The sequence below is a fragment of the Sturnira hondurensis genome, unplaced genomic scaffold, assembly GCF_014824575.4.
Source record: "Sturnira hondurensis isolate 20B ecotype Veracruz unplaced genomic scaffold, ASM1482457v3 Scaffold0004136, whole genome shotgun sequence".
Classification (NCBI taxonomy): Eukaryota; Metazoa; Chordata; class Mammalia; order Chiroptera; family Phyllostomidae; genus Sturnira; species Sturnira hondurensis.
Window position 1 is genome coordinate 38,952,768 of NW_028076767.1, and position 25,457 is coordinate 38,978,224.

Genomic DNA, 25,457 nt, shown 5'->3' on the forward strand with positions numbered 1-25,457 from the left:
AGGAAGAAACAGCATGGCTTCTCCTTTTCACCTATATTTAAAAGGTAGAAGGTGGCTGGAAATGTACATAATTTAAGGGCCTACTAGTTGCCAAAAGTGTCTGCAAATATGGTTTCAGTTAATCCTTTGATTGGCCATAGGTAGGTTTATTATGCCATTTAGAGATTAGAACATTGTGGGGGCGACTTTCCTCACAAGTCACCCCATGTGCCACAGATGAGAGTAAACATGACTGAGACATGATGTGATCTGCTTCGGGAGGAGAGGTGGCCAGTTTCCCAGAGGAAAAAGGCCTTGAGCAGTGGCCAGTTTCTCAGGGGAAAAAGGCATTGAGCCCCTTCCTCCAAAGCCTTTTATTGGGTTGTAATACACAGGAATACAGGGCGGCAAGGATCAAACAGTAGATAACATTTCAAAGAAATCTGAGGGAGTAGTCTGAGTCAGAGTCTGTCAGGAAGAGTTTTAGGGTTTCCTGCTCAGAACCCTTTCTTAACATATGAATGAAAGCACTCTTAGCAAAGAAGATTTCACAGGTTTACCAGGAAGTCTTTGTGATGCCAGATTTTTCCCCAGGACACGCTCTAGCAAGGCAAGGAGCTGCACCTCTCCCCATCAGGTATTCAGGCTTAAGGGGATTAGAGCCAGGAAGCGCTTCTCCCAGAGGACACTGGGACTCAGGTTCTGTCAAAGGGGTGGGGTGGGGGAGGGGAGAGTCCATTGTTGCTCTTCATTGCAGCCCCCCACCACTGCCCTGAGTCCTTCCATGATTACCTCCTAAGTGGTCATGTCTGGCCTAGGTTGCCCCTCCTCTGAGGGGTCTTATCGGTCAAGGACTTCTGACCAAGCTTTGGGGGCAGGGAGGAAACTGAGGCAGTGTTTGCTACCAAAGACAAGCTTTGTCTCTGCAGCTCACATTCCAGAGGTCACTGACTCATCCTTAGCTATAGGGGGTAGAGTTACAATTCCTAGAACCAGGCAGAGCTGTCCACAACAGAACATTATGTGTCAGAGAAACTAAGTACTTTGCCTAAAACCGTTCGGCTAATAAGAGGAAGACTAGAAGAAAATGACAGGCCTGGCAGGAGGCAGAGACAGTGCGAGCTAAGTGCGTCACTGTGACAGCAGCCGCCGAGTCCCTGGGCTTGGCCTGTCGGCTGACAGTGGCTGCAGCAATAGTGCAGGCAGCCCTGGGCCTCGCGCTGGATGAGGCCACGACCACTCCACAGAAGCTTTAATTATCTGAACTACAGCCCACAACCTGCCAAAAAACTTAAGGCATAATATTGATTTCCTTCTTTTATTAGCAGTTTTGTAGTAAAAATTCTCCATATGGAGTCGGTATAGCTCATTATGCAAGGTGGTGTGGGGCACCTGTACCAGAGTTGCTTCCTCATCTGGTGGCTACTGGCTTATTTTTGTGCATTCAAACCTTTTCCCCATTTGATTCTCTCAATTAATTGCCAGTTTGTTTCTTAAGACTCAGAACTGGCTTTTAGTAAAGATTATTTTTCTTTCCAAAGGGATGAAAAAGGTAGATGGTAATTGTATTTTGCTCAATTAATTAGATGTGTGAGTTAAGGGTTATAAAATAAGCCACTAGCTACTTTCTCACAATAAATCTCTCAGATCGAAGAACAAAATGGCATAAATTGTAATCAAAATAATACGGGATATCAGTTCATACCAGAAGAATGAATTATTTCCAAGGCCTCTCCCTGAGAAATGAGATTGGGGGACTGGTTAAACCCTCCTCATGCTTTTATCCAGGAGAGAAATAAAGAGTTTCGCAATACACAGTTTAAAATGAAGTTATAATTATCGCCTAGTAATCTCTTACCATATAATTTCTAACGTCTTTACACCATCCTGTTTCGACAATTTTCTGCTCAAAACAAGCTCAGCAGTAGAAACTATTGACTGTCAAAATCAATTCCGTGGCTAGATTACATACTAGGATAACAAAACAAAAAAATTGCTGTACAAGAAAAGAAGCCTCTGATCCATAAGAAATGCACACAGCCATTCACCCCAAATGCCAGGATGTCATCTGCAGATAACAGGCAGGACTGCTGCTGCCCTTAAAAACTCCTGGGAAGGCCTAAACAGAGCAGAGCCAGTTCTCTGCCCTCAACTACCTCCACCAAATAGGCACTTCTGTGATTTTCTTATGATAAACCCCCTCTAGATCATGCTCTGGCTTCCTGGAGCCCCTGAATCCCTTGCCCACATACCCCGAGTACACGGCAGAGCCCTCAGAGTCCCCCCTCTAGATCTCTCCTTCCTAAGTTGCGCCATTCTGTGGGCTCCTTGGGTGAATGGGCTGCAGTGTCCATGAGAATCCTGCAGAGGCTCCTCCTAGTGTGGCTCTAAGCAGAAGGCGGAAAGAGGAGGTGGAGGCAGCCTGCAGGCACTGGCCTTTATTTGTACTCTTGCCTCAGGCCCTGCAAATATTACCTGTTTTCCTGGAGGAAACTAAGGTGGGCTTATTCTGCCTACCCTGGGACCAGGCCTACAATGGAAAGTGATTGCTGCGTGCGGAAATTAAAATGTGTTGCTTTCTCTTAGTGTTCAAGTAAGGAGCAATTTTGTCAATAGCCCGTTGCCTTGTGGAAGTTGCACATTTGAGTACCCTGAAAAAGTGTATACAATTGCCATAAAATACATTTTAATTTAAACCATCGATTATTTATTACCACGTATTACATGGAAAATAGAGAAGCTAGTTCCCACTGCTCCCCCCTGTGTAGTGTAGCTGGCAGAAGGGATACCTTCTTATCTCAGACATACTCTGATCCAATTCCACTGAAATGAGCAAAGATCCTTGTTCTGTGCACACAGAATGGGGCTGGGGTTCTCATTTGATTATGGTGATAGACATATCTTGCTGCTTGGAGATTTCAGCAAAAAAAATCTCAGAGAAAATGGAAGATGGTCTTCTTGTCCTCTGAACCTTATGCTACACTGTATCAGAGACATCTTACACACTTCCTCAGATTCCTCTGAGCCCACAGGGCAGGTTGCTTCATTTTAGCCCAAACAAAAGTGACTGGGGCCTCTGGTGGTTCTGCTGCTGGGACTCACAAAGTTGTTTGTGGGGGACGTTGGCTCTTCCTGGCCACTGCAGTGCCAGTTGGGTTTCTGGCTCCTCCCCTGACTTTGAGACTTCGATGAAACACCACACTAAACAGCATGGTAGCTGGCTTCCCAAAAGGCTGCCAAAGTATCTGGACGTTGTCATTCAAAGGGCTGGAAATTAACTATACGTGGGATGAACTTTGATTGGCAGAAATAGGAGAGCATGGCAGATCCACCATCGCCCTCCCCTCTTCCTTTCATTGACTAACTGCCCCACGGCACAGTTTTTCCATAGAGCCTACCGTGCATTGCTCCCCATTCTTTCCTGACCCCCTTTCTCTCCCTGACCTGGGTTTACACCTACCAAATAAAGAGAGAGCACTCAGTCTCTCTCTGACTGTTTTCCAATAAACTGGGCTAGATCATAGGCCTGCTGTGTGAATATGAGAAGATACAATTCTGAGAATATGTAAATTATGAACTCGGGTGGTTTTAGGAATAACTGATAAGAACCTATTTATTTTATTTTTCAATTACAGTTTATATGCAATATTATTTTTGTATTAGTTCCTGGTGTACAGCATTGTGGTTAGACAGTCATGTGCTTTAGAAAGTGATCCCTCTGATATTTCAAGAACCCTCCTGGCACTATGCATAGTTATTATAATATTAACTATATTCTCTACACTATACTTTACATCCCCCTGACTATTTTGTAACTACAAATTTGTGCTTCTTAATCCCTTCACGTTTTTCATGATAAAGACCTTTATAGCAGTATCTTCAAATTGCATGCATAATAAACAATTATTTCAATATAAATTTGGAAGAATAATAGTGTTTGGATATAAATTTTACCTCTTTTCCCTCAGTCTCTTAAGACCTATATCCTAATTAATCAAGAATTTATTAGGCCCTGGCTGGTGTGGCTCAGTGGATTGAGCGCTGGATTGTGAACCCAAAGGCTACTGGCCCGATTCCCAGTCAGGGCACATGCCTGCGTTTCAGCCAGGTCCTCTGTTGGGAGGACAACTGATCGATGTATCTCTCACACATCGATGTTTTTTTCCCTCTATAAAAAATTATTTTAAAAGGTTTTTATTTATTTCTTTCTAGAAAGGGAAAGGGAAGGAGAAAGAGAGGGAGAGAAACATGAATGTGTGGTTGCCTCTCATGCACCCCTTACTGGGGACCTGGCCCACAGTCCAGGCATGTGATCTAGACTGGGAATCGAAGCAGTGACCCTTTGGTTTGCTGGCTGGAGCTCATTCCACTGGGCCACACCAGCCAGGGCTCCCTCTCTAAAAAATTTTTTTTAAAGAATTTATTGAGAATCAAGTAATGTGCAGCACTATGCAGAGCTTTGGAAACATTAAAAGGTCTTAAGACACCTTCTCTATCCTCTGTCCTCATAATATTATTAGGACAGGGACACAATCCACGAGTACTGATTGGGTTGTCTCAACTAAAATGCTGTGCCTCAGGGGAAATAGCTGATGGTCTCAAGGATCTGGGAGGATTTCTCGATAGACGAGTGAGGGTTCCACATCCACGGGAGGGGGGGTTTCCCCACACCTACAAGCGGTTCTTAGACACCAGCTGTCCTAGAACTCAGCTCGGTTCTGACACTACCTACCCATAGACTTTAAGGCATCTAAAAGACGTCCTGCTCATGAACCTGTTTCGATTTTTTACTGTGAAATAAAATATCACAATACTTTTGGTAGGAACGACACTGATATTTTTGGAAGTACCCTCCTTTGGATGGGTCTGTCTGCACAGTCTCCTGTTGGCAGCCTCAGGAAGACGCGGGCCCTCTGGCTGGCATCATGCTGCTGAGAAAATGTTGTTTTTAGGATTAAGAAATGAAACATTTAGTTTACATTTAATCACAAAAAATGACCAAACCTTGATCATGTTAGTATTTAGTAATGGCATCCTTTACAACCGTTTATTCTCATTTCCTCTGAGCTCGGTCAAAATTTGTCTCCTTGTGGATTGAGTGATTTGACCAAAGCCTAATTGTTAAACATAGGCAAAGTCCAAGTTAAAACTACACATTTATATTCCTTATCTCTTTTGCTTTATTTAAAAAAATCCAAAGACTCGTTGCCAGCATCTGAATAAAGCATCCTGCCCCCCCAAAATCCACAGAAGTTGTAAAATAATAAAAACATATTCATGAAAGAAACATAGCCTATTTCTGCAGGTAGTGTTTCTAAGTTGCGCCCCAGGTAGCAGAGACGGGAACTGGAGTGCCCTCCCCTTCCTGCTGCGCCCTCACGAGCGCTCCTAGCAACAGAACACCCTCTCTACCTGTTACTTCCTACCGTTCATTAGCCCCTGTCTTCCAGGCTGAACAAAGAAATTTCAGTACAGTATTTTTATACATATATATATATGCATAGTAGCTTCCTCTTCACTCCGTCTCAGGACAAATTTTCAGCATTAACCAGGCACCTTTACTGCCTTCTTTACATAGAAAAGTGTTCATGAATATTTGTCTTGTTGTTATTAGGTGCAACATAAAACATGATTACCTTTTAGATTAATTTCCTCTTTCACTATTTATCCAGTTTTCCACCACTTCACTTCTGACCTAACTGGATCACTCCTGATATAAAGATGGCTCTTTTTTGGTGTTTTAACTTTTGCATTTATTTTGCATTAGGTGTGCCCTCCTGACACTGCTGGTCAAGGGTCCAGTCAAAGTTAAGGAAGATTAGATTCTGTGGAGGTTGTGGACAACTCTGTTCTCAAACTTGCCTCAAGATTTTATCATCTAACTGACCACATGAAAGAATATAAAGAGAAAGAGGTTGTTGGGAATCCGAATGAGGCTGCTAATGGACCTAGCGTCTTGGGAAAGAGAGGGAGTATGGCCTGTAAAGTCACAGTGAAACTGCTCGGTCCTGAACTTGGTCCGATGTGACGTCTCAGGCTCAGATCAATCATCAAAAACATTTCCTTTGGGGACTGGTTTGGGCAAAAGTGAGAGAGGAAATAGGTGAAAGGAGAAGAAACCTGAACTTTTCCAAACCTAAGAAAACAGAACACAATACGGCTGCAGGGAGGGTGAAGCCTGTAAATGGCCGCATCAGGGTCGAAATTGGAGCGACAAGCAGGGTGATGTGGGGGGAGAGGCCTGCACATCAAGGAGAAGCCTGAAGAAGTGAAACACCTGGCATGGCCCTTTCCATTGGCGCTCAAGGGCATATTTTTTCTAATTTAAAAATTAAAGTTGACATACAATATTTTATTACTTTCAGGTATACAACCCAGTGATTAGAACTTATATAACCTGTGAAGTAATCACCCCAATATCTAGTACCCATCTGTGCCATACAGAGTTATGTCGATATTGTTGACATACTCCCTGTGAAGGGTGCCTTTGTGGAGAGGCGTTTCCAGTGGATGTAACCATGGTGAAGACCGTGATGCCGCAGATCTTTGTCTCCAGGCAGCATGCTGTGGAAAGTTTGCTCTACAAGTTATGAGTTAGTTTTACAGGCCCTTGTAAGTTCTTTACAGTAAATCAGGAGGTTTCCTTTTTATCAGTGCATTTTTATCCATGCATTCCTTGATCTAATCTCATGGGTCTGCCAGTAATAATTTCAAATGGAGACAGTCTGTGTTTGCCAAAGGGAGTAGATCTTAGGTTGAACAACACCAATGCTGGTTCGATTCCCAGTCAGGGCACATGCCTGGGTTGTGGGCCAGGTCCCTAGTCGGGGTCACATGAGAGGCAACCACACATTGATGTTTCTCTCCTTTCTTTCTTTCTCTCTTCCTCGCTCTGTAAAAATAAGTAAATAAAATTTTTAAAAAATCAATTAGCATGTCCTTGGGTGAGGATTAAAAAGCCAAACAATAAGATTATATATTTCATTGACCTTTTGCTAATGTAATTAGTAGTATGTTTTGTATGTATGACAATAAATCTTTGAATCAGAAAAAAATACATACGTCTTGCCTCTTGAGTTTTGACTACTCTGGCAGTCAGGTTCTACAGGCCTGGAGAGCTGGCGATGACAAGAACAATGGAAACGTTGCAAAACTGCCAGATCTTACAGATTGCAGAACTTGTCCAGTGAAATGACTTCCTCCAGTCATTTTACTGGACTAAAGGTCTTTTCCAGGAGTATTTTATTCACCACTGAGGCTGTGGCTGTGAGGCATGGGAATGCTTCCACTAAAGACAAAACATAAATCATCACGGACACATATTTGTACCCTTGAGGAGGGGCAACTGAATAAAGTCCATTCGCCAGACCTCAGAGTCCTAAAGGTAGGGGCCAGTGCCCCACAGAGGTATGAATGGGCTTTCTAGGCTTGTGCTTTGGGCTTTTTTGGTACACCTGTGAAGCTATTTTGGGAGGTGGTTTCTAGTAGTATTATTTTACAATGAAACCATTTTGTCAATGTTCCACTGAGTTAAATCTTGTACGAATTATAATATGTGATTTTGTGTGCAATCAGGGAGAAGTGGTTGGCCATTGGAGCTACTCATAAGTTTCTTTTGGGGTCAAATTAACAGCCTTGTTCTAACCATTTCTTTCTATTTTGTTCAACAGCTAAATACTGCGCTTCTATCATGTAATTTTTTAAATACCCAATTGCTTCAGCCAGCAGCATAGGTGCTTCCATTAGAGGCAGAGATTGTTTTAATGCTGCTCATTCAGCAGCAGCACCAGCCAAATGATCATCTCTGCTCTCCTCTGCCTTAGCCATGGAATATCCAGGGATTTTTATGATTGCTAAAGATTTAGGTACTTGGATAGCCTCCAAGAGTTCTGAAAGGTAAGAACTGGTTTTTTTTCTTTTGTCAGAAAGAAGTCAACAATCCTCTCTGTTTCCAGAGCATACCAGAGGCCTACACAGCAACAAAGGCTTACCTGCCATCAGTATAAGTGTTAGCCCTTTTATCTTTGGCTAAATTGCCAGCTCAAATTAATGCATAGAGCTGCTTTTCTTTTTTTAAGATTGTTTTAGAAAGATTTTATCTATTTATTTTTTGAGAGAGGGGCAGGGTGGGAGAAGGAGAGGGAGAGATGCATCAATTAGTTGCCTTTCACATGCCCCCAACTGTGGGCCTGGCTAGCAACCCAGGGCATGTGCCCTGACTGGGAATTGAACCAGCGATGTTTCCCTTTGCAGGACGATGCCCAACCGAGACAGGTTAGCCAGGGCAGAACTCTGCTTTTTTGTTGTCGTTGTTACATACATTAACCCATTTATTATTGGCTAGCAACATTTCAAACTGTGGAGCTTCTGCTGGTCTTTCAGTCCCTTCAGTCTTCTGATGGCGGACGTCACTGTGACTGCAGAAGTGGTGCTGAAGGTCCAGGCAAAACCAGCGACTGTTTTCCTGCAGCGCCAGATCCCCGCAGCTCACTTCTTCATCTCGGTTTTGTCACAAAAGGAGCAAGTGTACTTGGCATGCTGGCTGATTTCAATTTTCTTCGCCATTTTTTTGAGGGAGGTGCCATGATGGGTGTCGTATTTACCAATGATTCCAACTTTCTAGGTACGTTCAGCCTAGGCCTCAGTGGAGAGCTCTGCTTTTTCAACAGAAGTTACCTGAGGCATTGGACTGACCTCAAAGATTTCCTTTAGTGAGACAATTGCATGGCCTCCTTGATAGTGGCTTGTTTTGTCTTTTAGGTAAAAACCATCAGTAATCAAAGCTAATTCAGCATTATCAAGAGGTGTTTCCTGTAACTCAGGTTGAGAAGTTAGTAGTTGGTCTGTTAATGGCAGGCAGTCGTGAGGGATTTTGTCAGAGGGCGGGGGAGGGGAGCAGCAGGGTTAGAGTGTTACAACGAGCAACAGCCACAGCAGATGAAGACAGTGGAAGAGCTTTGTAGGGGGTCAGTCTGGCAGCAGAGAGCTGCTGAGAGTGATTAAAGTCAAGTAAGTCTTCTGCTGAAGGAGGCACGTAGAGAGTCAGTGGAGAGCTCATTGTTATCTCTTTCGAATGTTGTAGTAAATTGGTGGGGGCGCAATAGCCCTCATAGAGATAGGGAGATCTCTGGCCGCCCAGTGTAACTGTTGACTAGAGTAGCCAATGGGTCTGTGCTGGCTTCCGTGTCATTGGGCCAAGATACCTACGGCATTTCCCTCTCTTTCATGGACAAAAAGAAAAAGGGCAACTGATAGGAGGTCCTGAAGCAGGCAGATCACAAAGACTGCCTTTAATTTCACTGAAGGCCTCCTGGGATTTCTCTGTCCATGTCAGTGGCTCTGTCTGGTCAGCCTTGAGAAGAGGGTAGAAAAGTTGAGGCCTGAGCGAAAAATTAGGAATCCAATTGCTATAATACCCAGCCAAACCTAGGACTCCCCTGGGTTGCCTTTTAGTCTTGGGGAATGGAAAAGTTTAAAATGCCCCGGATCTTACCGGAAACCAAGAGGAGACCTTTATGAGTAAATGTCCCAGATATTTACCTTGAGGTTCACAGAGCTGAAGTTTCTCTGTAAATAGAGACCTCCATTTTTTTTGTTTGTTTTTTTGTTTTTGCTGGTTCTCCAAAGAAGTGGAGGCTACCTTCTAGGGAGGCTTCTCAGAGGGTGGGCAGAGGAGGAGGTCATCCCCGTACTATAAAAGGGTAGACTGGTAAGGGAATTCTGGGTAGGCAATATCTGTCTTAAAAATTTGGGAAGAGCAAGTTGCCCTTTCAGTGCAGCCCGAGCCATTATTCTTCAAGGGTTACTTGGACAATACACAGTACTTTTCATGTGAAAGCGAATAATTGGCTTTCAAGATCCACAGGGCTGCTAAAGAAAACACTACAAAGATCTAAAACAGAAACAAATTTACTTCCTGGCAGTATGGCTGAGAGATAGAAATGAGGGCTAGGCACAACTGGGTGCTGAGGTATGACCTTGTTATTTAGGGCTCTTAGATTTTGATCGAATATACATCCCTTACTGTGAGGGGATTTGGGGAAAGTCCTGGGAATTCCTGCCGTGGTTTCAGTACTCCTAGGAGGGGGGTGCAGAGGCTGGTGGGGTGAGGAACTGATAAGGTGGCTCTGGTATCTGCCAGGGCTTTGGTGCCCTCTTTCCTTATAGCTCTATCTATTTCTCCTAAACAATTAATGAAGAGCAAACTTGCAAAATCCCCTTCTAGTCCTCGGAATAGCACTGTTGCTGAGAAGACTGAGGTTAGACTCCTTGAGGAGGAGTTGCAAGTTTTATGGGCTGTTGGCCTTCTAATTTCCCTTTGATCTTTAAACAATCTTTCTTCCAACGTGCAGGCTTTTTGCAAGAAATACAAACCTCACTGACTGGTGGTTTGCTTATGGACCTTGAAAGACAGATTTAGACAAGAATTGTAATTGTGGGCTTATTACACTCAAGTTGCCTGAATTTGGGCATTTACGACGTGTAGCTTTCTTTTTTGTTATCTTTTGGCTAGCTTGGGAGAGGGGCTCAGCATAGTTTGCTACATCATGGATTTACATGGTGGCTCAATGAAGTTGCAATTTTTTTTTACTTGTTGTTCAAGTGTGTCTTGTAGACCCTCAACAAAGGCTGAATTAAAAAGTGTTCATCACCCTGGCTAGTGTAGCTCAGTGGATTGAATGTGGGCTATGAACCAACGGGTTGCCAGTTCAATTCCCAGTCAGAGCACATGCCTGGGTTGCAGGCCAGGTCCCCCATTGGGGGCGTGTGAGAGGCAACCACACATTGATGTTTCTCTCCCTCTCTTTCTCCTTCCCTCCCATAAGTAAATAAATAAAATCTTTTAAAAAAGTGTTGAGAAGTCATCACTGAGCTCATCTATGCTGCAATACTGCTTAAAAACTTTAAAAAATCTATCATAATAATCAAAAACATTTTCATCAGATTTTTGAACTCATTTTTGAATTTTCTTCTGATGTGGAACTTGAAGAAAAGCCTGGGGTACCTTCTCATGAAGCCACTGAGCCAGCTGTGAGGTTTTGTGCATGGCTTCCCCTCTTTAATGGGAAGAATCTCTCACAGGGTTTTGCCACCACACATTGTTTAGCCCTTGTCTGTCATATCTTTGTCCTGCAAGCACGTGGACAAGCTAACAGAGGTCAGAGAACCTTAGCTCATGCATTTGGAGAGTGAGGAGAAATTCTCCAGCGAACCCAGCAGAGTCCTCCTTGGACTACAGAAAACTTTAACAATGGCACAGAGCTCAGCCTTAGTCCACGGGCTGTAAGAGATTAAGGGGCTGTCATCCAGGGCTAGGCACAGGCAACAGTTCGACCTCAGATGGGCCAGTAAAGCCATTGGGGTGGAGGATGGTGACTAATGGAGCCTCAGGCTCATCCTTATAAAAAGAGAAATTAGGGGGTGAAGGGTGAAGACAGGAGGACAGGCAGACAGCAAAGGAGCAGAAAGTGCAGGTAATGAGACAACCAAAGAACATTTAAAAGTTTCCTCACGTTTAGTAAGCTTCTGAGATAAGTCAGAATTTGCTTTGGTTAATTTAGAATTTGTGTTTTGAATCACTTGTACGTTTGGAGGTCTCAAAATACCAAATACAGTATTTACACAGATACCTACAAAGCAAGATACGTCCTTTATAAATTTTTTCAATTCCAGAAATGATGGGTGCTCAATGAAAACATAAAAGAATGCCGCTATGCCCATGCTGAAATTGCTCCCTGGCTTTTCCTTGTTGTGGAAGTTCATGCTCTAATCAATTTCCCTGTAGCGGGTTTCCTATTAACAAGGGTTCTCTTTCTGTCTTCTCCTACCCCTGCTCCTTGCGGGAGCTCTTTTGCCCTAAGTTAGTACAATCTAGATCATCCACGGTTTCAGGAGAAACCCTAGAAGCCCCTCTCCCAAGTCCTCAATGTGCCTAGCCTCATCTAGAGGACACATCTGCCCCTCTTCCTTCCCAAGTGGTGACTTTCCCACTTGGGAAAGGAACTTATACAAATTCTTATACAAACTTATACAAATTCTTACAGGTTTGGATGTTTCTTATGTTGACACAGAGATGCCTTTGACATTATAGCTGCACCCCCCCATCAGAAAACATCAAGATTTTGGAACCCCAGACAGAGATCCACCTAATTGCTCATCCTCAGAAGGGAAGGGACTTTCTTTTTTTCTTTTTTTCTTTTTTTGGCAGATGTCAGATTTTTTTTCTTTCAGCCTGAATTCTAAGCAACAACTTGGGGCAGTTCAGGGGCTGGAATAGTTGCTGGTCCCTCACTTGGGACTTTCCCAAGTCACCACTCCTCACTTCCTTCTAGGCAGATGGCACAGTCATTCTGGTGGACATTTGCTTAGAGTCTCAGATAAGTCCCTCCCGGGTGGATGGAAAGTAAGTAAACATTGCCTGGAATGAAAAAAACCCTGCCCATCTTTCTACCCTCTGCAAAAAACAAATAACAAAAACAAACAACGGCCCTGACTGGCGTGGCTCATTTGGTTGGGCGAAAGGTCGTGGTTTGATTCTGGTCAGGCCACATGCCTAGGTTACTGGTCATGGTGTGTGTGAGAGGCAACCAATTGATGTTTCTCACATCAATGCATCTGCCTCTCTTTCGCCATCCCTTCCCTCTTGTTACAGAACAGACACACCGGGGCCAGACTCCAGAGGATGGTATACTAATACGGTCTAGACCACCTACTAGGCTCAATCATTCGTGACCAATTGAAAAGACATCTCTCAATGCCAGAGATTTGTGAAAAGGAAAGGAAATGTTTATTTAATGCTATACAGACTTAAATAAGTCTTCATTTAACATCTTCATTAAAATATTAAAGTCCTTTAGGATATCCACCTATGCACACAGCACTCCCTTCTCCCCCTGCCCTAATTCAGGATACCATAACTCAGGAAAAGAGCATACGTCCATGTTTCAGGCCTCTGGCACCGTCAGCTGTGTCTCCATCCAGGCAGGATCTCCAATTAATCCAAAGTCATGTGGCACCTTCTCACGGTCTACTGGCAAGAGTTCTTTGTACCCATTTTTCCAGGCAAAGTCTCTCCTGCTTCCCAAGCCACGCGGCCAAAGGGAGCACCCCAAAGCCACGTGGGCCTCCTCTACCAAAGCTGCAGGGGTCTGCACTCCACCAAAAGCAGGTGGCTTTCTTGTTCACTTGGCTGCAGGGGTCCCCACTCTGACAAAGCCATGTGGTTCTCTCCTTCACCTGGCCAAGAGGGGGTCCTCACTCTGCCAAAACCGCATGGCTCTCTCTCAATGGCTGCTGTGTCTGGGTTTAAATTCCCACGCCAATCTTCCTCTGTGCCCCATTTCTGACTCCTCCCACAATCAGTTACACCTGCTGTATTCCTGTATTATTCCAAGTTTACTGGGCTGTCACCATGAGTCTGGGCAGGTATGGCCCCATGTCCTGGAGCCAATCTTCTCAAGCTCCCACACAGGTGCTGTAACTCAGGGGACCTGCCCCCCAGTTATGTCTTAGGGGGAAGTGACTTCCATCCCCCTGGCTCCAAGCCTGGCCACAGCCATTTAACATATCCAAGTGACCTGCCAAAGGCTATAGATATGTTAAATGATGAGCCATAGATTAGCTGCAAGGCTGTGGCTGTACAAAACAGCCCTGCATGTTCCTGCTCCATGTGTCCCTTCCCCCAACTCACACCTGTGGGGGAAGGGGTGAGGACATCTTGTAAGTCTCTCCAATATTCCCTAGACACCTTGAGTTCTGGACCCCATTCCAAATCACTTTTGGGGGCCCCCCTCTTGGCTGTGCCCTGTATCACTGTCTCTAAAAATAAGTAAATAAAATCTTTAGCAGAACAAACAACAAAAATGGGGGCAAACAGGAGCTCTTAGATAGCAGAACAGATTTTCAGAGCTTCCACACCTAGCAAGTGCTTAGCACATAGTCATTGCTTTACAAACATGTATGGAATTTGCGAATTGGCTTAGCCTCTCAGCCAGGCTGCAGGCTGGGAAGGAACACCTTCTAGGGCCCCTGTCTTCATACTTAACTCTGTGTACCCGCACCTACCTGCTTCTTCCATTTGGTTAACCAGATCTGCGGAGAAGAGAGCTACAACTGTTGCACTGCGGATTCCTAGCATGTGTGAGGAAATGTTTATTTCTGGTTCCCTGACAACATAATCCAGAAATATTTTTTTAAAATGGAGTAATTATTTGCTAACAAGAAAGCAAACACATAAAAAGAGGGGAGAAGACATGGGTGTCTCTAGGAAGTTGCAAAAGCTGGGACTCCTCATCGGTTCTCACTTTTCTGTCCTTCTATCGCTGGGTGACCATCGCGCTGCTGGCCAAGGCACTCTCTAACCGGGCATTTCTCTGTCACGTGACTAGCTCGGACTGGGCAGACTCCCTGGGCTTTCTGAGGCAGGAACGTGAGAAAGAAGGTAATTTGCTTCTGGCCTTCTGCCTAAATCGAAAGGCTCACATCCTTCAGTTCTAAGGCTGAGAGGGTGGAGGATTAACGTGTGCTCCATTTCTGTACAAATTCCTCATTCAACCAGGCTACTTGTTTCCAAACTTACTGTACTTTTTGGAGAGAGAGTAAAGGAGAGGGAGTGGAGGGGGGAAGATGAAAGAGATAAGGAAAAGGAGAGAGAGGGAAGGTAGGGGTTAGAAAATGTCTGTGTTGCCTGGCTTCTATAATTTTAAGAGCAAATTTTAAAGAATTTGTGTGCTTTCTTTAGAATTCCGTATCATGGATTGGTGCGTCTCTACAAGTTGCTGGGCTTGGGGCCCAACCCGTTCGAGTCACGGCGCCGCAGGGACTCTTCTCGGAGCCCACGGGAGGCTCTGGGCCCTGCTGCGTCTGGGGGCTCCTTCTCGCTCCGGGAAGGCGGTAGAAGACTGACTTCAGCACCCCCTCCCCCCCAGGCGTTGGAGGGATTCATTCGAAAAGATCGTTTCCCCTCCCGCTCTCTTGCCCAGCTGTTGGTGTGGCGTCGTCCTGCTGGTGTGGGTGTCCCAGGTCCACCTCGCTGGCAGGCTGGTGCCCTGCGCTTCAGTCACTCTGCGCACCCACGCCCGGCCCAGAAAAGCACCTGTGGGGTGGTCTCCCGCCGCGGCAGTCCTACTCAACCAGGGACCTGCTGGAGAACACGGGGAGCCAAACTTTTTTTGAGGTTGGCGAGGCAAGAGTGCTCCTCGCCAGCCTAGCTGACCCCTAACCGCTTCCAGGACGCCGGCGGGCCTGGGTCTGCGGCTCTGGGCTCCCACCCCTCGCAGCGCCTCGTCCCGAATTCGCAACACAGGCCCCAAGTGCCGCATCCACACGAGCCCTCCTCCTGAGATTTCCCCACCCGCCGCCAAAGCAACGTGGAGCGAAGTGGGGCCGGTGCGAGGCCTGGGCGGTGGAGACCTGTGCAGCCAGCGACGCCGAAGGGCCGGGGCAGGTCTCCGCGTGGCCGCAGAGTGCCTGCAGGGGGCGCCGCCGCCGCAGGTCGCGACCCGCGCGGCCGAAGGCGCACCGCACCCCCTTCTCCCGGGTGACAGGCCTGCCGCCGCCGCCATCCTAGACGCAGCTGGACTCCCCCACCCGGTCCTCCCCGGCCCACCACACATTCCCGTGCTTCTCTCCATCTTGTATTCTGTTTTTCCTCTACACCTCCAGTGGGGGGTGTGAGTTTATATTTAGCCCCTCCACTCCACTGCCTCTTTTCTTCTTGCTTTCCTCCCCACCCCTGCTTGTTGTGTGCCTCTTTCTTTTCTCATTCCTCTTCATATTTATTTGAATAAAATAAATTCGAATAAATTCCTGCTCTCTCCTTCCCACTGTCTCTCCAGATCCCTGCTTTCTCCTTGGAGGGGCGCATCCCGGTCCAGGCGTGAGGTTGCCCATGAGGATGTTGACCCTGGTGTTTCCGGTGCTTTGACTGTCTGTGTGTTCAGCCAGCAACCGGCTCGGAGGCCGTCGCCGACCGCTGCACAGTCTGCTGGAACAGCAGTAACCCTAGATTTTAGAGGAGCCATGACCATGTGACGACTGTGTTCATGACTACCTGGACGTTTTGTCTTCATTATGATGACTCGGTCAGGAAGTATAAGACCGAGAATTATGTCCTCTGCGTGGTGCCTGCAACCAAGCTTCCAAAGGGTTCAAGGAATGGGAATGCGACGGCCTCACTCTCCAACGCTTCATGCCTTCTTACCTGGGATTGAATTCAAGATATTCCTACATCTCTTCTGCCGTCCCAGGTGATGGAAGAAGGTCCTGTCTAAAGCTCAAAGTCTTCATGAAGCCAACACATAGCTGTATAAAAACTATAGGTGTTCACGATCGTGTTCTTGATATCGAGGACAAAGTGGAAAATTCATTAGAACTGGCAGATGACACCGTACATGAGTCAGCCGAGCCATCCCTGGGTGTGAACTTGGGCAGCAACACCGAGGATACCCTGCTGCCTTTTGACAATCCTGCTGTTCCTCCTGGATGGGCAGGCTAAGGGCCCACATAAGACACTTGACAAGGGGAGGCCTGCATGACAGTCTTACAAACTCAGAGATGGTCTGACATTAACTCCTACTATCAAAAAGCACATCCCGATGGGCAGTCATTGCCTTAGGCTAGAATCTTCAGTGATAAAAAGTGAATATTTGCTTCACTGAAGCCTGTCTATTGTCTTTTTTTTTTCTTCTATGACAACCTCCCTTTGGAATGTCAGGTATGATACCTGGGAGCTGTGCACTTGGCCAGGCCACCCACAGGGAGACCTACACTGGCCTTCCTTTTTTTCCAAACCCTGTGGGCACAAGCACCACGTGACAGCAGAGACCACAAACCACCCATTGTTATTGTTATCATGTTCACTGTTGACTGTTAACTGTCCTGTACCCACCTACATAAAAGAAATGCATGCCTGCCATTTTACCTTGTTATCCAATTCCAAAGTCCGCCCCCCACCTTTGCTTTCTCCAGCCTCCTTTATCTATTACCAGTGGATTTCACATGACCCCTTGTGCCTTCTCCTTTGTCTGTAATGTAGAAAATAAGGTGCCAAGCTGCCATTTTCCAGAAAATTTTCTCAATCTGTTGAGGATTTGCTTCCTGCCAATTGTCGTCAGCTTGGCTCAAATAAACTTATACAAATTCTTACAGGTTTGGATGTTTCTTATGTTGACACAGAGATGCCTTTGACATTATAGCCGCCTCCCTTCCCCCCCACCCCCATCAGAAAACATCGAGATCTTGGAATGCCAGACAGAGATCCACCTGACTGGTCATCCTAAGAAGGGACTTTTTTTTTCTTTCAGCCTGAATTCTAAGCAACAACTTGGGGCAGTTCAGGGGCTGAAATAGTTGTTGGTCCCTCACTCCGAAGCAGAATAGTGAGAAGCTAGGAAAGTTTCTTGTCAAGTAGAATGGGGAAACTGAGACAGATAGCCAAACGTGATGGTGAAGTAGGTCACTGCCAGATACAGAAGCTCACCTCCCTAGGAATAACGATTAGGCCTCAGTTGTATTTCAGCCCCAGGCCCAGAAAAGCAACAAAATCAGGTGGGCGATGCCAGGACCAGCTGCAGTAGCAAAGGACCCCCTGCCCTGGTGCTGACCAACCAGTGGAGACCACAACCCTGAAAGGACACTCCTGGGAAAGCTGATAAATATTCTTCTTTTTTTTAAAAGAGCTCTTCTCAGTAGGAAGAATTTTTTTAAAAGATTTTATTTATTTATCTTTAGAGGGGAAGGGAAGGAGAGGAGAGAAATATCAATGTATGGTTGCCTCTCATATGTCCCCCGCTGGGAACTGGCCTGCAACCCAGGCATGTGCCCTGACTGGGAATTGAGATCGTGTGGTTCGCAGGTCCGCGCTCAACCCACTGAGCTATGCCAGCCAGGGCTGGTAAACATTCTATTGAGATCCTTCCCTAAGATCTTTCCTCAACTTCCAGCCTTTAAAACCCCTCTAGCAGGGGAGTCCAACCGTTTGGAGTCTCTGGGCCACACTGGAAGTAGAGTTGTCTTGGGACACACATTAAATGTCACATTGTGACATGTAATTACACACACAAAAAAATCTCATAACATTCTAAGTAAATTTACAATTTTGTGTCATAGCCACCCTGGGCGGCGTGTGGCCCAAAGGCCACGGTTGGACACCCCCGTTCCACATGAAGGATGCAGTGTACGCTCCCCCTTCCTGGAGCATGCCCGCACCTTTCCCTTCCCCTCTTCTTCCCCCACAGGTGTGCTTCTCCTAAACCCTGAAGCACCTTATGAGACTTGCAACCAGGGAGCAATGGGCAGAGGCAGCCCGTTCTGGGCTAACCCCCTGAACCTGTCTCCAGGCCTCTTTTCTCTGACTTCTCAATGAGCCAAAGCAGCCCCGCCTAGTGTCTCTCCTGCTGCTTCTCCTACCCAAGGCCCTTCGCTGTTTTCACTGTTCCCAGCTTTAATAAACACCCTCTCAAAATCACCTGGACTCATATCACAAAATCTTTCCTACATGAAGTGAAGAACCCATACACTGTCGGCCAGCCCTAGGCAGACCTGCTCTGCGGGGTTCTTTTTCTGGTAACAACCCCACCCTATCACCAGCCCTTGCCCTTGACTTTTCTTACCCTTTCTAAACTAAATGGACTCCAGATTAAAATGCCAAATTTTTCAGGTGATCTGAATGGCCATCAGCTCCTGTGCATTCTCCTCTAATTGTTCATTGGATCAAGGAAGAGGGACAAGGAAGAGGAGCTGCAGATGCAGCCAGCCATGGTGGGGCCCAGGAGGGTTTGACTCTCCTGTCCAATGTTTATGCCTTCTCCCTCAGGACGGCCAGGTAGTCATGCAGGGCATCACGTTACGTCAAGTCCAGAGGAGAGGTATTAGGAATAAGTGTAATACCACACCACTTTCTCTAGGAGTTTGTAAACGAACAGGCTTCTAAAGGGTCAAGGCATTGTTTGCTTTCTTAAAATTTTTATCTTATTTTATATTTTAAGATGATCTTCTTAAAGCATTCTTGACCCCCAAACCTGTGCTTTCGTAAAGAAGCCTTTTCTCCTAGAAAGTGAGAGCCGGAATGCTAGCACACAGCAAGTGCGAAAGCAGAGAAAACTCACCTTTGGTGGGGGTGTGTATGTATGAGTGCCTCTAATTTGTTTGGTGATTGGCAGTGTACACCAGATGTTTTTTCCCTTCGACTACAGATCACTATGATGCTACAACTATATTTTTAAAAGAAACTCAAAAAGGCTTTTTTTTTTTAATGACTAGGGTGACCTTCTCCAAGGCTGACAAGCTAGGGTTAATGAGTGCATGAGGGAACGGCTTTGGATACTCCTGTGGCACAATATGTACCGAGGAAAAGATGCCAGGGGCCAGAGAAGATGGGATTTGGCTTTGCTGGGGCGCCAGCGTGCTCGGCCTTTCCCCCATTTCCCCCCAGTGCCCACGTTCTGCTGTGCACTCCCGGGGCTCACGCACAAACACCTGTCACGTGGAGAGTCGGTCAGCACTATTTGGGAGGGCTGAAGGGAAATTTGGAATAAAAATTCCAAAGTGTGGAATAAAAGAATTCAAGTGTTGTTTAAACAAAATTCCATATCACATTAAATTTGAATCCAAATGTATTAAATTATAAATTGAGACTGTCATAGGATGGAGGTCCAAAGGTTATTTGAATGAGTGGAGGGAAGTTTATCGGTAGTTACTAAATTCCTTCTCTAGATTTTTAAAGTTATATCGTTGAATCATAAGCCTACAAAAATAAGGTTGCTGAGTGTTGGTAAGCAGCAATTTTGCAATCTTAGAGACAATCACCCGAAATTTCGCTATACAGGGTTATTTTACTCTGATTTTCAACTTGTGTCCCCTGAGGCATTAAGGCAGAGAAGGGAAGGGGTGCTGGGACCACGCAGAGGTTCCCCAGGGGAGCCGATCGCCACGGCGGATCACATGCATCCCTTCCCAAGTCCATGTTCAGTGAGGGCCTTGATGGGAGCATTTACACCTCGGAAAGCAGCAGCAGACCTCCAAATCAGGTTTTCTGGGATAGCTTGTTAAACATTTGCCATCATGTCCCTGGACCACGTCTGATTTCACCTGTATTCATTGAGAATGTCTATGCAAAATGTAGCTTTTGAAAAATGTTTTCTGGGCCACAGAAAAATTGGAAAACCATGCCTCCATTGGACATTTTCTTTCTTTCTGAGTAAAATACACAGTGAATATTATAATTTGAAGAACTATGATTCATTTTGTTATTTTACATCACTATTTGTTTTAAGAGATGACATCAATTTCATTTACTAAAATGATAGCAGTTATATTATATACCATCATCTTTCTTATAAATATACATAAAATGACAGTTTAAATCACTTCAAATGTTTTAAGACGTATCAAAAGAAAAAACCCTTGGTTGTGAGCTTAGAGTTTCGGAAATTCAGCCCTCACTGGATTAATGAGTTAAGTAATTACAGGAGTGGATGTGTTCTGGAAAAATGCCACTCATTTATGTCTTATGTGCCAGGGAATGGAGTTAACGCTTCTTTAAGTTCTTGTTAACGTTTTTGTTCCTTCTGGGTGATGGTGTTGGGATACTGTATTGATTTGTTCCACATTTTGGCGCTCCGTTTTTTTTCCCTCACTGGCTTGCTGTAGAGGCTCCCTAAAATTGCACTTGGAGACTATTAGGGTTAATCACAGTATCATAAAATGTTGGTAATTTAAGCACTAGATCACTCTGTCTGTGCTGTTACTCCCCTTCCCGTTCCTTCCTCAGGCTTTGTTAGGTCAGATTTCAGGTCGCCATCTGGGCTATTTTTTACTTTGGTCTCTTATCCCATGAGGCTCGCTGGCTCAAGGCCTGGGAGATGCCAAGACATGCACTGGGCTCAAGAGGAGGAAAGGAACTCATTTCAAGTTAAGTCTAAACCATGTGCTTGGCCTATTAACCACAGAGCTCTGCTTTGGGACTTGAGGCATCTGGTTCTTGGAGTTTCCATTTCTCACTGCCTTTAAGTATCTTTCCCAGGAACTGTGGGGCAGAGAGGTGACTGGGAGGGTGCAGGAGTCACAAGAGTTAGGTATTTTGGGGTCCTTCGGCTTAATAGCATGAACTTCCTTCCAACCAGGGCTGCCATGTGTGGCCGTCTACAGTCAAGTCACCTGCCCCAGCCTCCACCTTGGCCAGACTCTGATGGAGGGCATCTTCCTCTAATGTATAGAAAGACACCCCTTGGGCTTGTTTTTTAACCTGGTAGCAAATTCTCCTTAAGCCTCTAACAGAGATGATTCTGTTAGGTACACAAATTCTGACCCTGTGTCCCAGTTTATTAGGCTGAAAAACAATCATAAGAATTATTTTGAGCACTGGCTGCTGTGGCTCGGTGGACTGAGTGCTGGCCTGCAATCTGAAACATCATGGGTTCAATTCCCAGTCAGAGCACATGCCTGGGTTGCCAGCCAGGTCCCCAGTTTGGGGCATGTGAGAGGCAACGGATGTTTTTCTCACACGTGGATCTTTCTCTCCTTCTCTTTCTCCTTCTCTTCCCCTCTCTATAAATAAATAAATAAATAGATAGATAGATATCTCAAGAAAAAGAATTATTTTGAGCCTTGGCTGGGTAGCTTAGTTGGTTGGAGCATCGTCCTGATGTGCCAAGGTCGCACATTCACTCTCCAGTCAGGGCACATAAAAGAAGCAACCAATGAATGCGTAAACAAATGGTACAAGGAACTGATGTTTCTCCCTCTCTCTCTAAAAAACAAAAGAATTATTTTTAGTGTTCACTGCAGCAATACACATACTAAAGTTGGACCTATGCCGAGAAGATTAGCACAGTTGGTGGTTACCACAGCAGGGCGGTGGGGGCGGGCAAAGCGGGTAAAGGGGGTCCAAAGAGACAAAGTTCCAGTTATAAAATGAATGTCAGGGGGACATGAGGCACAACATGGTGACTGCAATGGACAGTGCTGTGGCATATGATTGAAAGTTGCTAAGAGAGTGAATCTTTTTTTGTGTTAAAAATTTTCAATTACAGTTGAAATACAATACTACATTAGTTTCAGGTGTAACTATGCATGGTGATGTCTGTGAACTAGCCTTATTATGGTGATTATTCCACAATATATACAAATCTTGAATCATTACATTGCACACCTGAAACTTATATAATACATGTTGATTCAACCTCAGTTTAAAAAGAAAATTATTTTGAGAGGGGAAAGCAAAGCAGTCTTCACGTCACGCCAATCAGTCTCTCCGTCTCCCCCGAGAATGAGTTCTTTCGTTGGGAGACTTCCGCACCTCACACATTCCTCTTTCTCCTTTCTGCTCCCTCCTAATTTGCCGGACTTGTCTGGATATGCCTGCATTTAAGTACTGCCCCCGTCTGAGTCCGTTGGCAGGGGCCCCTTGGCCTTCTGCTAGGCCTGCCCCACCAGTTTGACAAACACAGCCAGGCGTGCTTGAACTTCACCAATGGACCATGGATTTTCTACTCTGTAAATAAAGCAAGGGAACTGGAAGAGGGCAAAGTCAAAGGAGAATGAAAGAAGGGTGTGACACCCACCTACAGCACAGGCCTTCCTTGGGTCCATTTTCGATTTGCAATTTGGTGGTTAATTTGATGCAAAAACTGCCATACACCCGCTGGTCTGCCTTTCTTCTCTCCATATCTTGGACCATAAATACTTTGTGGCTCAGGTTCCTTCCTGGCCTAGGTACAGCGCTCATCAAAAGTACTTACAAACACTTTTGACAAAAAAATCTCTTCTACCTGAGAAGGGGTGATCAAAAATGAACTTAGATGTGAAACGAAAACAAACATAAAAACTTTTAACTTTGCTTTGAACTGAGTACGTGGTTGAAAGAACAAGGTTCTTTCTGCAGTGACAGAGTTCGTTGTGACCAGTTTCACCAAGTCTGTTCAACAACTATGGGACCAGTTGTGGTGTGTGTGTCTTTAAGGATGGCTACGCTAATTCCTGCTGCTGGCTTCAGTGCAGACACAACGGGAAAACAACTACCCAAAGTTAGAATTGATCACATCCATCCACTTTCCTTTAGTCTGGTCTTTGTAAGAAACAACAAAGTGCAGCCAAACTCACTATCCTTGTATCTTGTATTTCTGGGACTGTTAATGAACTATCACAGCAGATATTATAAATCTGTGTGGTGTTTCTTTGAAAGGAGTCAGATGAGCAAGTGAATGGAATGAGTACAAACAGTGTCATGTCGAATCTTGTTGCAGGTTATAATGAGGACTGTTGTCTCAGACTCTCTCAGCAACAGAGATGCTGGAGAAGAGAAACAGTACCACCCCCACAATGAAATACATTCAGGTGGCCTCAGTCTCTTATCATCCACATCAATCGATGTTCTAATTATTTCTGCATTTGCATAAAGAACAGTGGTCATGGTGGTGGTGTGGGGGGAGTGCAGTCATATTACCAGCGTCTATTCATCTATTTATGAAAGGAGTTTTTGCAAGTTAAGAACAGAGTGGCCGTACCCTGTCTCCCCTTACATAGTGAAACTGTCCACAGTTTTCCACCGAGCCTCATTCTCTTCATTCATTCCCCTGCCCTCGCAGCTCTAGGTTAGTCATGTGACTTCGTCCTGGCCCTGGTGGGAGGGGGTAGTCTACGTGGAAGGGTGACGGTTTCTGGGAGCTTCCTGCTTCCTTCTGCTAAGGATCCTAGAACATGAGTCCATGGTCATGTACACCTGAACGGCAAGACCAAGCACCATGGGTTCCTAACACCATGGATCACTCTATCCATTCTGCCTGGCCCCCCAACTTACGTAAGAAAGAAATTTAATCAATGGATTAACAAAGCAAAAGTTTATTTCTTGATCACACTATTCGTCCTGTGCTGGTCAGCAGGGGCACTCTGTCCATCACTGGTTCTCAGAGGCCCAGGCTGAATGAAGTGTCCCATCTCAACCAATGCCTCCACTATCGAGGAGACAGGCAACAGGAATAGAGAGAATTGTGTGCTCTTTAAAACTTCCACTAGAAGTGACACGTGTCTCTTTGTTGCTTAATGCAAGTCACCAGGCCTAACCTCAAAGAGGGCGGGGAAGCCCAGTTCCACCATGTGCTGAAGGGAAGAGAACCAGAATGCGTGCACTGTCCTGATGACGACTGTAATTTCTATCTTGTTCAAGCCACTCTTGTTTTGTTTTCCCCCCCTTTTTTACTGAATTTACTGGGGTGACACTGGTTAACACAGTTATTCAGGTTTTAGGCGCACAGTTCCACAGCCCATCATCTGTACACTGTGTTGTGTGTTCACTCCCCTGAGTCAGGTTTCTGTCCACCACCATCCATCCCTCCATGCCCTCCTCCACCTCCCCCACCCCGCCTCCCCCGGCAGTTACCACACTGCTGTCCATGTCCATGAGTTTTCTCTCTCTCTCTTTTTTGCTTAATTCCTCTCCCCACCACTCAGCCCCCAACAACTCCACACAACAGCTGTCGGCCTGCTCTCTGTGAGTCTGTTTCTATTTTCCTTGTTAGTTCAGTTTGTTTGTTAGATTCCACATTTGTGTGAAATCACGTGGTATTTGTCTTTCTCTGACTGGCTTATTTCACTTAGCATAATGTTCTCCGGGTCCCTTTGCGCTGTTCTCCAGGTCCGTCTAGGCTGTTGCAAAGAGTAAAACAAAACAAAACTCCCCCCAAACCTTCTCCTTCTTTATGGCCGAGTAGTATTCCACTGTGTAAATGTGCCTGTTTCTTTATTCACTCCTCTACTGATGGACACTGGGCTACTTCCAGATCTTGGCTCTCATAATTATTTTGGGTTTTCAGCCACTTGCTGCTTCACCAAACCCAACCAGTACAGGAATGATCCCATCAGTGCTGTGCGGTCAGTAGGTTTAAGCCAAGTCCCACGAGGCAGGTTTCTGCTGAGTAGCTCCCTCATACTCTGCAGGATTTGCAGGGGTTGTTTTCTGCCAGGGTGTTATTCCCGAGGGGAGAGGCCACATCTTTCTTCAGATTCCCAGTCTTTTTCTCCCCCACCCCCATCCGCCGTGTCATTTGCAGCCATCCCGGAATCATTAAGATCTACCATGTTGGAGACAACTGTCTAAATCTCTGGAATTCCTAGGAAACATGCTTTAATATATGTATTTCATGGTGGGATAACAGTAGCAGATAGAAACAGTAAAATATTTAGTGAAACACAATGGAACTTCATTAGCATTTGGGCAGTTTAGGGAGGTATTCTGAGCCACTGTAGGGAAACTTATATGTCTGTCTGCCTCTGCCCCCAAACACATCTTTGGCAGATGCCTGGCACTGATATTTATTTATTTCTTTTTTAAAACATTTTTACTTATTGACTTTATTTTTTCTTAATTTTTAAAAAAGATTTTATTCATTTATTTTTAGAGAGAAGGGGAGGGAAGGAGAAAGAGAGGGAGAGAAACATCAATCTGTGGTTGCCTCTCACGTGGCCCCCAGTGGGGACCTGGC

The 25,457-nt window shown here is 45.4% G+C and overlaps 2 pseudogenes; one reads left to right on the forward strand and one right to left on the reverse strand.

Annotated features, from left to right (window-relative positions):
- Nucleotides 1-8,281: 8,281 nt before the first annotated feature.
- LOC118985148 (60S ribosomal protein L37a-like) lies at nucleotides 8,282-11,026 on the reverse strand (annotated as a pseudogene).
- Nucleotides 11,027-11,155: 129 nt separating this feature from the next.
- LOC118985149 (uncharacterized) lies at nucleotides 11,156-17,054 on the forward strand (annotated as a pseudogene).
- The last annotated feature ends 8,403 nt before the right edge of the window (nucleotides 17,055-25,457 follow it).